Genomic DNA, 15,048 nt, shown 5'->3' on the forward strand with positions numbered 1-15,048 from the left:
GAGGCAGGACCTAGAGGGCTGGCTGCCTTCACCTCTTCCACAGAGCAGCCTTTTGGACAGGAGGGAGGAGTGGAAAGGACAGGGACCTTTCCCTCTCCTCCTCCCCTGGTTCCTCTTGCACCCAAGCCCTGGCAACACAGAGTTCCTCATTTCTAGGACTTGCCACCCATCCATTCCCTGGCTTTTCCCTGTCTCCTGGCTGCAGCCATGGAATTACAGGAGGGAAAGGTGGCAGTGACAGCTGCTGTTTGGGGAAGTGGAGGAGGGAGCAGGAGTACCAGGAAGGGACAGGCTCCCACTTTCAACTAGTTTGGATGCCAAGGATGAGTTAGAGGAGATGTTTGGAAGATCTATGAGCATTGTGACATCGATGACTAATGGTGTCTCAGAGAGTGAGGCTAATGATGTCTTCAGTGCCTAGTATGCACCCTTCCCACACACTCCCCAGCATGGGGAAATCTGCCTGGGTCTCTTCACCCTCTCACCTTTTTCCTCACTGAACCAGTTCAATCCCAGGAGTGTTACCAGGACTTGGCTCTGGTGAGCTGTGACAGCATGAATATTGTTCTGAATAAACTCAACCACATACTTACAGAGAAGTGCTTGGAGTTGTAGGACACCTGTCATACTCATTTGGTGGGGTTGGTATGGGAACTAGTGAAGAGTAGGGTTCTGGGAGCTGATGGTGTTTGCATGACATTCATGAAGCAGATTGCTGGTGGGGATGTTATGGCAAAAGATATTTGGTTGGCAGAAAGTGTTCTGGATATCCTGACGGAGCAGCGGGGGGGGGTGTTGAACAACAGCATCCTCATTGCCATGGCCATTTACACATACCTCTGCCTCACTGTCCACTACCATGGGAACTCCAGCTCCAGGCCTTGTGGCAGAAGGAGGTGGACTTCTGCATCTCACTGCTTCTGAATAGGTCATGGAATACTTGATGATTGGCTGGAACCTCCTAAGACTACTTCAGAATGTTTCCAATACCAGATTTTGAAGTTTTTTTGAAAGATGTTATCCATAACCCTCATGCCTTGAGTCCTTAATTCATAGGTATCCTTCAGCTTCTTCAGTCAAGAACATTATGAAAATTCCCAACATGTTGTCTAACCCCAGACATGGAGACTAAGCTTCTCTTCATGACCTCCCAGGTGCGGTTTGGTCAACAAAAGAGATACCAGGACTGGTTCCAGCGCCAGTACTAGTCAACCCCAGACAGTCACTATCTGCACTGTGACCTCATTTGTTACATCTGTGGGGTTGCCCACTCTTCTAATGCGTGCTGAGCTCAGATATCTTGCCCCAGGGGCCATCATTGGTTGGCTGCTGACAAGAAGCACATCAAACGTCACTGCCTTTAATGCCAAGCTGGCTTTGTTTTATGACTTTAGCCCAGACAAGGGTAACATCATCAACATAGAGCCAGCCTTCCTTGTCATGCATCACTCTATGAAAGCCCCACCCAGCCATCACTGCCAAACTCCTGGATTTTTTGTGTCGCATCATTCTCAACTTCTATCCACCACGGGGGCCATGTGGGGATAAGGAGTCTTTTCCTCCCTCAACCACATTTTGGAGAAACAGGTCTTGGTGCATTTGGCTCCCCTGTTTGACAACCCTAAATTGAATAAGAAGCTGCACCAGTGCTGAGGGAGAAGTTTCCTGAGTTCTTCAGTTTGCCCAGCCCACCTGGAAATCAAAATTGAGGAACCAGTTTCCATGGAGATGGACAACCGTATGTCAGACAAGGATGAGAGTTGCTATGACAATGCAGAAGCAGCCTTCAGTGATGATGAGGAGGATCTCAAAAGCAAAAGAAAGATGAGAGAGTTTCACTTCCACCTTACCAAGGAGACAGTTGATATCACCCCTTCTTTGACCAGTTGGATGAGTCCCTAAGAGACAAAGTGCTCCAACTACAAAGGACAGTGATAGAGAGGCCCAGTATGAGGTCATATAAGAATTGTGGACCAGGTACTAGAGGAAGATTTTGACTTGGAGCTGCTGTTTGCCCTTGTGTACTGCTTACAGAAGCTCTTCAAGGTCCACTTCTGAGGGGAGATGCTGCCCAAGAAGGTCATGGAGAAGTTCCCTGAGAAATCTGTGGGGAAGCCTCTCTACCTAATATTTAGGAACGTATGCCAAATGCAGGAAGACAACAGCAGCTTCTCTCCACTTCTGGACCTCTCTCCGAACTATATCAGAAGCAGCCCAAGATTGGCTACCACTTGCTCTACTATCTGGGGGCCAGCAAAGCTGCCGTAGAGAAGATAAACCTGTATGGGTCACTTGCCCAGGCCACCCAGCTGGTGTCCTGAGGCTGAGGTGGCTGGGCTCCAGCCCACACTGAGCCACCCCTTCCAGCATCTGCATCTGAGGTTCCTCACAGCCCAGTTTCTTGGGGCCACTGCCATTCTTCTGGGCCTGCCATGTCCTTGGCCCAATGATGTCATATTCTTGGGGCCTATGGGTGCTCAGCAGCTGCCCACAGAGCTGGAGTAGAAGACAGAGGTGTCATGGAGTCCTTAAGGGTGAGGTTACAGGCAGAAAGGGGGTCCCTGCTGCCTCAGGGCCTGGCCCTGGCCACCCTGGCACCCTCAGCTCACCCAAGGCCTAGAGGGCTGGGAGCTGTGGGCACACTCCATTAATTTCCATGCTTTCTGTTAGAATACCTTTACTTCCACATTTTATTTTTTCTCTGATTAACGTTTTAACATGGATAAGTATCCTAAGGTCCTGATTATATAATATTTCTGTTGCAAACTGTTACTAAGATTGAGACACTATAAATACCTTTACATGTATTTCGATGATTATTTCTATTGAATTCCATTTAAGATCGTGTTTCTGATTCCCAAACTATGTTTTTTTTTAATACAGGTGGGTGATATTTTGCCCCCGTCCATTTCTTGTCCTGATCCTCCTTTCACCTCAATTTCCATGCCCTCCCATCTCTTCTCTGGATTTCCTCTCTTCCTTTCACTCCTCTCATTTCTGTTAACGTTCTTAGCACTTTTTGTTCTCAAAAGACCGAGTCTTTTGATGTATTTTTTCCCTCTCGCTTCTCCCTGTAGTCTCTCTCTCTCTCTCTCTCTCTCCCTCTCTCTCTTTCTACTATTGTAATATAGAGAGAGGTGCAGAGAACTACTTACTAGGATTTACCATATTATCAAGCATTTTTGTTCTTTCTCTTTGCCAGTGATTCATTACTTGAAAATACTGACATCAATTTCCAGAAATTCATAAAAGTCTCCAGTCAGTATATCTAAATTTCAAACAAACCTCCAGTGATTTTTGGTAAGAAAACGCCCAATTTATTACTTCCCTTCATGGCTTGTACATCACAGCAGTGAGAGTTTGGAATAAGACTGCATCAGGACACTGTAAGAAGTCAGCCTATGCAAATGAGGTTTTTATTTCCATAGAACCCATCATGCTAGTGACTCTAGTTGGTTAAAGCTCGCTGAGCTGTTTAGTTCTGGTGCTTCACGTCTGCCTCCTTAACCTGTATCAAATGTGCAACATGATGGCTCCTTTTAGTTCTGTTATCCATAGAAAACAACACACACATCTGGAAATATGTGAAAAAATCACTATCTCTAAGATTTTATAATTCCAGGTGGTAACCACCTTAAAAAACACCACTGTCTGCACACCATATAAAAAAAGTAATTCAAAATGATCAGGGACAAATGTTAGCTCTAAAATTTTAAAACTCTAAAGCAGGAGTTCCAGAAGGAGAGAACAGAAAGGAAAGGTAATAGGCAAGTAGATAACAATAGAGGACACTACAGGTACAAAGAATAAGATGGGTCCTCAGGCTGAAGGGAGCCAAGCCACTTATCCACAGCACAGTGAAACTGCAACGCAAACACAAAAGGACATCTTTAAAGATGCAAAGACGAAAGACATACTATCCAAGATGGTACAGCAATAAGACTAGCAGCAGGGTTCTAATTAGTCAAATAGATGCAAGAAGACAGTAGAAAAATATTTTTAAATGTTGAGGGGGAAAAATAAGAATAATTATAAATCTGTATGTAAACTGCCATTTAAGAATAAAAGGAAGTGAAGATATTTTATGTCACATAAAGAATTAGAGAATTTTCCTCTTACAGTCTCTTTCTGAAGGGATTATTAACGTTAAAGGAAGGAAGTTGATTCTAGAAATAAGCAATAGGATGTAAGGAGCCGTGATTTTGAAAAAATGTGTTGCATTGTTTTTAAAGAAGGTGGAAGTAAAGTTCTAAACAACAATGATATGTGTGAGGGGTGGGAATTAAGCCTTCCTAAACTTCTCGCAGTGTTCAGAAAAAATATAAAAATATTAATTATCTTAACGCATTGTTATATACTTGCTCATCTTAAAAATGTAAGGTTAATAATTAAAAGAATAAAACTAGACTCTTTAGCTTAGAAATCACTAGGAACAGAAAAATATATACTGTGCTGAAAAGCTGATTAGTCTGATGGAAGGGAGAAAGGGAGAAAAAATAGCAACGACCAAAAGGATGATAAATATACAATACAAAATAAATGGGAAGAAATAGTTATAAAATATCAGTTACAGTTAAACTCAATCATTAAAACAGAAAATCTCAGACTGGATAAAATGTAAAATCCAGCTAAAAAGCATTCTATTATACATGCACATATGTGAGTATGTATATGTATATATGCACATATATACATGTATATGTATCATGATTATAAAGTGGTATAGCAGGAAAATCTGAACAAAAGAAATAAAGGTGGCATAGTAAATTAATATCAGAAAATTTAGTTTATCTTACATTGTTAGTAGTGATAAAGATAAATGAATTAATAAAAATTATCTAAATATAAGACAATTTATGAATTGAAATGAACTTAAAAAGCAAAAAAACACAATAAAATAATATTAACAAAACTGTAATCCAAATGGGATATGTTAACACATCTTTTAGAAATTATAAATTAATTGAACCAAAATATTTAGAAAGGATATAGAAGTTCGAATAACATCAGGATGGATCTGACAGATGAGTTTAAAACTGCACGCTCCAGAAAGTGAGCTTCCATTCTGTTTAAGCCCACTGAAGCCAAGGCAGTCTGCTGTGGGGTTTTAAGTGCAGACTCTGGTTTCACTGACCAAGTTTGAAACTTAGCACCACCACTTACTAACTGTGCTACTTGGTTAAGTTATTTTATCTTGCTATGGCTTAGATACCTTTTTTGTGAGTTCTAATGAGTTAAAACATGTAAACTGTTTAGAATAATGCCTAGTCCGTGGTAACTATTTGACCCATGTGAGTTGCTGTTACCATTACACATGGCTGCAAAAAATAAGTAGAAAAAAACTCCATGAAATTTTGATCATATGGGAAATCAAATGAATGGGATGCTGTTAAAAATTTCCTGGGCCAAAAGGCCATAGAAAGAGGGCGACAACTTCAACATTATATTAAGTTTATTAAGGGAACTTACATAGGAGGCACATAGGACAGGGCAGGATGGACGGGGGTGCGGGGGTGTGACCCATCCAGAAAAGGGGAAAACATCTTATATGCTTGCCCAGGGCAATGGCCTGTTCCAAAACCCAGCGTAAAGCAGCGGCTGTGGGCAGGTGGAGGGGTCAATCAGCCTGTGTCCTGGCCAGGATCCAGCTGGCAGGTCCCTCCGTGGACATGCGATGGCACAGTGTCTCCTCCACAGAGAGCAACTTAGCAATATCCAGGCTGAAACTTTGTGTTCATGCTGGTAATTCCATTCCTAGGCATACACTATAGGGACATTCTCATATATGTGCCCATGGGTATTCATTTCTGCATTGATATTAATAATGAAAAATTGAAAATTATAAATAACTATTTATAAGGGAAAGAATAAATAAATTGCAGTATATTATATAAGACTTAAGGCAAATGAGCTAGATCTTCATGTATCAATGTTGGCCAAATCTTGAAAGATTTGGTGATAGACAAAAGAAAAGTATGGCATGATATGGACAGTTTCTGATTTACAATGGTTCGACTTATGATTTTTTAACTTTACAATGGTTTGAAAGTTATATGCATTCAATAGAAACCATACTGCGAATTTTGAATTTTGATCTTTTCCCAGCTAGTGATATGCGGTACAATATTCTCTCACGATGCTGGGCAGCACAGAGCTGTAGCTCTGAGTCAGCCACCCAACCACCAGGGTAAACAGCAGACACTCTACTGTTCACTGTGTTGGCAGAATGTTGGGGGTATTGTGTTCTGACTAACCTGTAAGGTAGGCTAGGCTAAGTTACGGTGTTCAGCAATTTATGATATTTTCAATTTATGATGGATTTATCAGGATGTGACCTCATCGTAAGTTGAGGAGCTTTGGTACTTATATTCTTTATAAATAGATACATATACATATGAGGGAAAATTAAAATATAGGTGGGGAAGGATACATAGCAACTTCAATATTGTGCTTATGCTGCGGAGGAAGAAAGGAGATTATAAATTTTTGGTGGTGGGTATGTATTTCATATAACCTCCACGTATTTTTGCATGTTAGAAATATTTCATATTAACAAAGTCTCAGCCTGCATGGGATCCTTATGATCTGCTGAGATCAAACAGCAGGAGAATAGCTGGCTAGCCTGCATGAGAAAGACATGTCTGAGCATGGCTGAGAGCCACAGAGGGAAATTCACCAATGGAAGATTTACAATAATTGCTGCAGTCACAAACCGTAAAACCATCTTAACATATTCACATCAAATGGATTCTTTATTACTTAGAAGTCTTTTCAGTTATATACTAATATTCACAGGTCTTGAGGACTAAAAGTGATTTTATTTTTAGAAAAATAAGAGGTTATCAATATATACAAATATTTATTTAAAAAAGCAAAACTACACAGACATATTTTCCCAGTGTTCTCAATTTAAGATAGGTGTTTTGGCCAGTACATATGTTTTGTAGAATGGAGTAGAACATTTGAACTTAGTAGCCTTGTAATTTCCATAAATAACTGTTGTAGTTTAAATGAATTGGAGTTAATGTCTACAAACTAGGTAAAAATTAGCACTTTTTAATGAGGTTACTCTTATGCTTTTATTACTGTAGTTATTTTCATTTGTAATCATTTCTCCATAATTGATAATACACTTTAATTTCACAAGCACATCTGTATTGCAAGTATGTTAGTTGAGCTAATCACCTTTTAAATAAAATTGTTACCAAAAAATGTTTCTTAAGAAGGCAGAGATTCTTATTTGTACATATAAGTAATTATATTTCACAGTAGTGCTGTTGTCAGAGAAATGTGTGGATGGTGTTTCTCTGTTGCTAGTGAGAGTGGGGTATCCCTGTCCCCACTGAGTGCTAGGGGTCAGGTCCTTAAGATATCTCAAGAAAAAGAATTTTCTGAGACTTGCATGGGAGGAAGAGTGATTTTTATTTCGTGGAATTACATCCTTGGGTTTCCGAAGTCCCATTTCCCTTAATCCCGTCCTAGAAGATGTGCAGCTGGGGATTCAGCAGAGCTAAAAGCAAAGCCAGTACCCAGAGTTTCTGTGCCATGGTGGAGCTGGGTCCGGTTTAGCATTAGGCTAGTTGTAGTCCATCAGTCCATTGTGTGCGGGCAAGTGCAGGAATCAAGAGAGCAAGAGTGCAAGCTGGCAAGAGAGCAAACTCCTTTGTTGTGGAGCTTAAGTATCTCGAATCTTCCTGGGCTTGCAGTGGCCAGGCCCCCTCTGGCCAATGACCTGTTCCCAGGTGTGACTGACAGGCATGCCTCTGTTCTTCCCCTGTGCGGTCCCTTCCTATCTGGGGAGCGTTAAACTGCAGCTTCCTGGCACAGCTGCGCAAATGGCATGCCTATAAAAGGTGCCCTTTCCTTTGCTCCTTTCCTGTTATTAATAACTAGGTTAAACTACAACGGTATCAGTACTACTGAGGCTATTAATTGCCCTCATAGTTGATTTTTGTTAAAGGAACCGAGTTTAAGGAGTAGAAAGGAAGCCTGTGTGGCTTGGATCAAGTGATCAAAGGTGTGTATAACAGAAGGTGAAGTTAGAGAGTTAAGGGGAATGTCCAGGTTATTAGTTAAATGAAAGAATGAATGAGCCATTTAAAAAGTATGAATAAATGGTATAGCATAGAGAACATGAATTATAATCTAGATACGATTCTAGGCTCTATCATGAATTTCTTACGCGGGCGTTACTTGACCTAATTTTCCTTCAGTTTTTCAGTCTACAAAAATGGATCTTACTGATCTCACAGGGTTGTTCTGAGAATTAAATGTAGTAATCCACGGAATGTGTATTGCATATTGCATATGTTCATGCACAATTCCTTTCTTTCACTGTTTCCTCCAATTTACATATTCTTTCTCTTTAATTTGAAAGGGCAATTGAGGAAATTCAAGCTGCTTAAGGAAGAATTATAAGCAGAACCAACAACGACCTAAGATTTACAATGGGTGGACATGTAGTTTTGTTATTCCCATAGTAAATAGAGGATTTATTTATTTAGGACCCACAGTCTGCAGCACGCACAATGGAAACCCTTTAGGCAGCTCATGTATCACTCAAATTGTATGTGAACCTTTTGTGTATGTGAACTTTTCTCAGCTGTTTCCATCCGAACTTGCATCAGACTCTCAAAGTACCCATGGCCTCCTAAAATACTATCTGCACCTGAGTGGAATATCCTTTATAAAATAAAGAGCGTGCTATTGAGGATGATCTGTGATACCTTTCACGCTAAGATAAACTAAGGCGTCAACTCCAAAGTGTTAATGGTACATGTTATGTTTGATGTTGTCTCAGAGGTCCCTTAAGCTGTCCTAATATTTTTGGATTTTTTTGTCTTTTGGCTTTCCTGATTGGATGTGTTATGCCACCTTATCTTCCAAATTGCTGAATTGATCCTCTGCTTCCTCTCATCTACTGTTGATTCCCACTAATGTGTTCTTCATTTCAGTTATTGTATTCTTTATTTCTGTCTGATTCTTTATTATGTTTTTTATCTCAATTTTTATGTTAACTCTTTGTTGGAATTCTCACTGAATCACAAAGTATCCTTATAACCAGTGTTTTGAAATTTTCACCTGGTAGATTATGTGTCTTTATTTTGCTAATTCTTGTTTTGTACTGTTCTTTCATTTGGGACCTGTTTCTTTGTGTCCTCATTTTGGCAGCCTCCCTCTGTCTGCTTCTCCTTGTTAGGCAGAGCTGCTATGTCTCCCGCTCTTAGTAGGGTGACCTTATGTTTAGGTGTTTTGTGGGGCCCAGTGGTGCAGGCTCCCTGGTCAGCTGAGCCAGGTGCTCCAGGTATGTCTCTCGTGTGGGTTGTGTGTGCCCTCCTGTTTTAGTTGAGCCCTAATTCCGATTGGCACATCAATGGGAAAGGTTGGCCCTCAGGCTGATTGTTTGTGAGGACTGGTTGTGACTGCAGTGGAGGAACTGTTGCGTAAGGGCTGACTCTACAGAGCAGGATTCACTTCAGCGAGGCTCTCGCGCCTGCCAAGTTTGCCCTTTGAGTATGTTCTTTGTGGAGGTGGTTGGATGGTGCCCTGGTGTGGTCTGAAGCCGGCTGCTGGATGTGTTGGTTCTGGGGCCTCTTGGAAGGCGCAGACCAAGTTCAACCACTGCGAGTGTCTTGTCCAGGGCCATCTGGTATGAGCTATAAAGTGATCTGCAGATGGTTGCCACTTGTGCTGGGCTTGGAGGTGCCTGGGAGAGAATAAGCTGCAAACTGTGGGTGGCTGTTGCTAGTGCCAGGCTTGAGGCTGTTTAGCAAAAGGTATGGGGCGCTCCGAGGCTAGATACTGCTTGTTTGGGGTTTATGAACCTTTGAGAGATTTTAGGAAAGTCTGAAGCACAAGCCAAGGCAGGCTGTTTGTATGGAAAAGTCACTGGAAGCAGCTCCTGTGGGCCCAAAATTTGGGTGAGGCAGGGTCTCAGGGAAGGGTACCAGGGCTGAGTGACAGTATTAGCCAGGTTGATGGAGACTCGGATATGGCACTTGTCTGTCCCTCCTGGGGAGTGGCTCAACAAAGGAACAGTGGCTTCTGCCAGCACATCTGTCTGGGAGAAGCTGCTCCTCTAGCCCTCACCCTGAAGCCAGGTAATTCAGTTCCTCGCCATATGTCCTTGGAGCCTTTTAAGCTTCTGCACAAGCTCTGGAGTTCAGAACAAGTGTGTCTGTCAGTGAATAAGTCTGCATACCAGCCCTTTAAGAATGCCTGAGATTCCAGCAGCTCTCCATCTCACTCAGCCACAATCTCTGCTGGCCCTTACAGCCAGAAGTTATGGGGACTTCTGTTTCTGGTACTGGAATTCTGGGCTGAGGCTCCTATTATGGGGCTTGGACCCCTGGCTCCTCTGGGGGCACCTCCACAGCTGAGATATCCCTTCCCATTTTTAATCACCACACATGGGTGTGGGACCAGCCCTTCTCCCTCTCTGCCCCTTCTGTCAGCCTCTGTGTGGCTTCTTCTGTATATCCTTAGTTATAGGATTTCTGTTCAGCTAGACTTCTGGTGGTTTTCAATGACGGTTGTTCTGTAGTTGAGTTGTAATTTTGATGTCATTGTGGGAGGAGGCAAGTGTATTATTCAGTTTACCTACTTACCATCTTGATCAGAATTTCCCCATGACTTTGTTTTTCTTCTTTAAAGAAAGATTTTCTGTTCTCTAGTTCAGAAATGTTTTTAATTTATTGAGGTCAGAGTCTGCCTCTTTAATTCAACTGAAAAATGCTTATTAAATATCTTTGACATGTACTGTGCAGGATGCAAATTGCTATCATTAGTCTTAAGGAATATTTACTTACAAATTAGCTCTAATGCAAGGTAGGTGATGGTCCAAGAGAAGTACAACTAGCTACAAAAGCCCAGAAGAGAGAGACATTCTGTTTGGTTTAGTAACTAGGGAAAAGTTCACATAAGAAACAGCACTTGAGAATAAAGTGAGAATAACATTTCATGCATGCAGATGAGTGGAAGAGCCTTCCTGAGATTAAACCAGTGTGGCCCCAGGATCAGAAGCCTCGGCAGCACCTGGGAGTTTATTAGAAATATAAAATCTTGAGCTCTACCCCAGATCTACTAAATCAGAAATCTTGGAGTTATCTGTGTTTTTTACAAGTCTTCCAGATGATTCTGATTCATGCTACAATTGAGAACCACTGGATTAAACTATTCAAGTAAAAGTAAGAAGGTGGGAAAGATAAAGCCGTTTCAGGGATAGAAGATACCTTTACTTTTCTGGGCTTAATAGAAAAGAGAGGCAGGAGTGAAAAAAGGGGCAGGTTGGTATAAACTAGATATGGTTTATGGTTTAGAGCTTCTGCTTTTACTCCATTAGCAGAGGGGAACCGAGGCGGGCAGATGCTTAGGAGGGTAACATCGAACCCAGCAGCAGCATGTAGGATGGAGAACAGCTTACAGATGGAGAGACCACTTAGGGGTGACCATTTAGGAGGTTATTGCAGTTGTCCAGGGAGGAATTAATTATGGTGAGAACTGGTTTGATGACAGGAATGGAAAGAAAGGGACGCCATGGAAAAGCTCTTCTGAACTTTTTCTCAATGGAGAATAGGGAAGAGAGGGAAGTAAAATAGAAATTACATTAAGACATTAAAGGGAACAGATATCAGTGGGCAGCATTAATTTGGTTTTGAAAATTTTAAGTTGCAGATATTGAGGTGATGGTGGCCTGGGGGCAGTTGAAAATAGAGTCTAGAGCTTCCAGTTAAGATCAAATATAACTTTTGAGCACTTGAGATGTGGCTGGTTTGAATTGGGATGTGCTATAAGGATAAAATACACATTGAATTTTGAAGACTTAGCATAAAAATGTAAACTATGTCAGTTTTTTACAATATTTGTTGAAACGATAATTTTTGGATACGTTGGTTTCAATAAAATATATTATTAAAATTATTATTTTTTTTACTTTTATTACTGTGACTGCTAGGAAATTTAAAGTGACACATGCTTCTCTCATTATAATTCTATTGGGTGGTCGGTGTACGGTTTTAGTGGGAGGTTTCAGTGAGAGAGTGTGTATTAGGAGGTACGCTGCCCTGGCTCTTTAATATACTTGAAAGTATGGGATTGGGGAGTACCCCAAAGGAAGGGAATTTAGAGGGGCAAGGAGGGGAGCTGAGGAGAGAACCTGAGGGAACCCTTTCTATAAGGGTGGAGAGAAGCAAGCAGATGAGGGGTGAGGCGTTCATGGCTTCGTCTCCTACATTTACTATTATGATTGCTGTGTTTAAGTAAACACTTGCTGAGAGATTGTAGGATAAGTGAATAATTTAATTAGTTTACTTATGTCAAGTGGACTCTCCATGTGCTCTGTAATCATAGTTTGTTTCCTTGGAGACCTCATTTACCTGCCTTCTTCTGGACCACCGTTTCCTTCTCCCTCTCTTTAAACCTCCAGCCTTCCTCTCCCAACCTGGCCCTGAGCTGGCGCCTGACGCCCTTTCTTCTGCTTTCACTGAGCACTGGAAGCGATCAGAGAGAGGCCAGCTCTTCCCGGGCCCCTCCCCACCCACCTCGATGGTCTGCAGAGCCATCTCCTCTCCCTGTCCTGGGGAGGCCTCTGTGGTCCTGCTCAGCCAGCCCCATGCACATAGGACGTGGCTCCAGAAGTTCTTTCTCTCCTGGATCATAATTTTCCCCTCTCTACTTGATCATTGCGGTCAATATGGAAAAAAATCACTATTTCTCCCATCTTAGTAGAGCCTTTTGAGCCCACTTCACCCTCCAGCTATTACCGCTTTTTCCCCCCCCTTCTCTTTTCATCAAAATATCTTGAAAAAGTTAACTGTACATGCTGCTTCCAATTTCATATGTTGAAGCCCTAACTCTCAACAAAACTTATTTGAAGATAGGGCTTTTAGGGGGTAATGAAGGTTAAATGAGGTTATAAAAATGGGGTCCTAATCCAATAGGATTGGTGGCCTTTTAAGAAGAGGGAGAGATGGAGATCTTGCTCTCATTCCCTGAAGGCACATAGGAAAGGCCACATCAGCACACAGCAGGAGGGAGGCTACTGCAAGCCGGGAAGAGAGCTCCCACAACCTGACCCTCCCACACCCTCATCTAAGGCTTGCGGCCTCCAGAACTGCAGGAAAATACATTTCTGTAATTTAAGCTCCCGGTGTACAGTATTCTGTCATGGCAGTCAGAGCAGACTACGAAAATAAGTGAGTTAACCCTTTGGCTCTTCACCAGATTGGAGATAATAATGGGGTCTAAATCGTAGATGACAGTGAAGACTAAAAGAGGCCATGTGCATAAAGACTTGGCAATTTAAAAAAGCAGTTGGAGCAATGATATCATTGTCCAGATGTTATTTGATTGCAAAACAGATCTGGTTATGTATACCCGATCTTATAAATCAGAGTCTTCCAGAATGGTTTTTAAAAATATAGGTTCCCAACCTCAGTACACTGCTGATGGGAACGCAGACTGGTGCAGCCAATATGGAGAACAGTATGGAGATTCCTCAGAAAATTAAAAATGGAACTGCCATTTGACCCAGTGATCCCACTACTAGGAATACATCTTAAGAATCTCGAAACATCATTCAGAAAGAATATACGCACCCCTATGTCCATAGCAGTGCTATTTACAATAGCTGAGATCTGGAAACAGCCCAAGTGCCCATCAGTAGATGAGTGGATAAAAGAGCTGTGGGACATTTACAACATGGAATACTACGCAGCTGTAAAAAGAAGGATCTTGTACCCTTTGAGACAGCATGGAGGGACCTGGAGAGTATTATGCTAAGTGAGATAAGCCAGTCAGAGAAAGGCAAGCATCACATGATCTCACTCATATGTGGAATCTAATGAACAAAATAGATACAGAAACAGAGAATCATGGCACAGACTGATGAATCTCAGAGGTGGGAGGTAGGAAGAATTAACCAAAGAATTTATATGCATATATGTGTAACCCATGGACGCAGACAATAGTGTGGTGAAGTCAGGGTGGTAGTGTGGGATGGAAGGGGTCAATGGGGAAAAATGGGAACATCTATAATACTTTCAACAATAAATGTAAGTTATATATATATATAATGTTCCTGAACCCCATATTAGACCTAGAGAATTAGAATCTCTCTGATTGCACTCAGGAATCCAGAATTCCAGATGATCTATTCACTTAGGGGAACTACCTCAAAGGAATAGTATGCTAATCAGTGTCTCCAAATGTTGTTCTGCCAGGAACTCATATTAAAGGAATTTATGTCAGTAGATGCCGGTTGACAAGGAGAAGATAAACAGAAGTCCTATTCTGAAAGCTGTCAGTCCGCCTTGGCTATGTGAATCTGCACATGAATACTTCAGATGTACCACGAAGGACAGTGGCTGAATGCTGGTCCTAAAATTAAGATACTGTAACAAGAATAATGTGTAATTTTACATAGCTACCCTACTAAAATTTTGCTTTGTGATCAATAATATATGACAACATAGTGTGTTCAAAAAACAGAAGAAGAAAGGTACTGCTCTTGATTCTTTATCTGTGCTGTCTTGAATAAATAACTAGCAGGTAAGGTTGACTTTTGTAGGCACCAGTAATAGCTGAACAGAAGGGAAACAGCAGTGCTGTTCCCTCCCCGGCTCACAGAAATATTGACTTCTTTTTCAGTGATACCGAGTCTCATCTTAATGATTAAATCTTTAAAAAGAATGCCAAATCCAGCAATGGTAATTTCAATGCCCAATCCACCTCCTCATATCTTCGTGCAAGACAATATTTACTCTGGGTTATGTGATTGCCAGAACAATCATAGCCCAGCTTTAGCTGGTGGGTGTTCAGCTGTATCTTTGCCATGCATTTTTGCAAGATGTTATGAAGCCCCAACTGAAACTCAAAAGCTTTGTCAATGGTTAAAAATGTCTCACTAGAAATGTATTAGCATATTCTCTTGGATCTCAGTTTCACTTCTATTTTTATTCCAATTAATTTTAGCTCCCCTCTCCTTCCCTTCCTTTACTAATGCATCCACTGTTACAAGCCATATGTGATAGTGAATTTTGTTATTTTATA

At 41.5% G+C, this 15,048-nt stretch overlaps 1 protein-coding gene and 1 pseudogene across 2 annotated transcripts in view; both read left to right on the forward strand.

The window, feature by feature from the left end:
• The window catches only part of GRM8 (glutamate metabotropic receptor 8), a 689,326-nt gene that overhangs the window by 359,121 nt on the left and 315,157 nt on the right, over positions 1-15,048 (forward strand). The window lies entirely within an intron of this gene.
• LOC107537304 (integrator complex subunit 3 pseudogene) lies at positions 208-2,321 on the forward strand (annotated as a pseudogene).

Source organism: Miniopterus natalensis, chromosome 10 (genome assembly GCF_054644295.1).
Source record: "Miniopterus natalensis isolate mMinNat1 chromosome 10, mMinNat1.hap1, whole genome shotgun sequence".
Lineage (NCBI taxonomy): Eukaryota > Metazoa > Chordata > Mammalia > Chiroptera > Miniopteridae > Miniopterus > Miniopterus natalensis.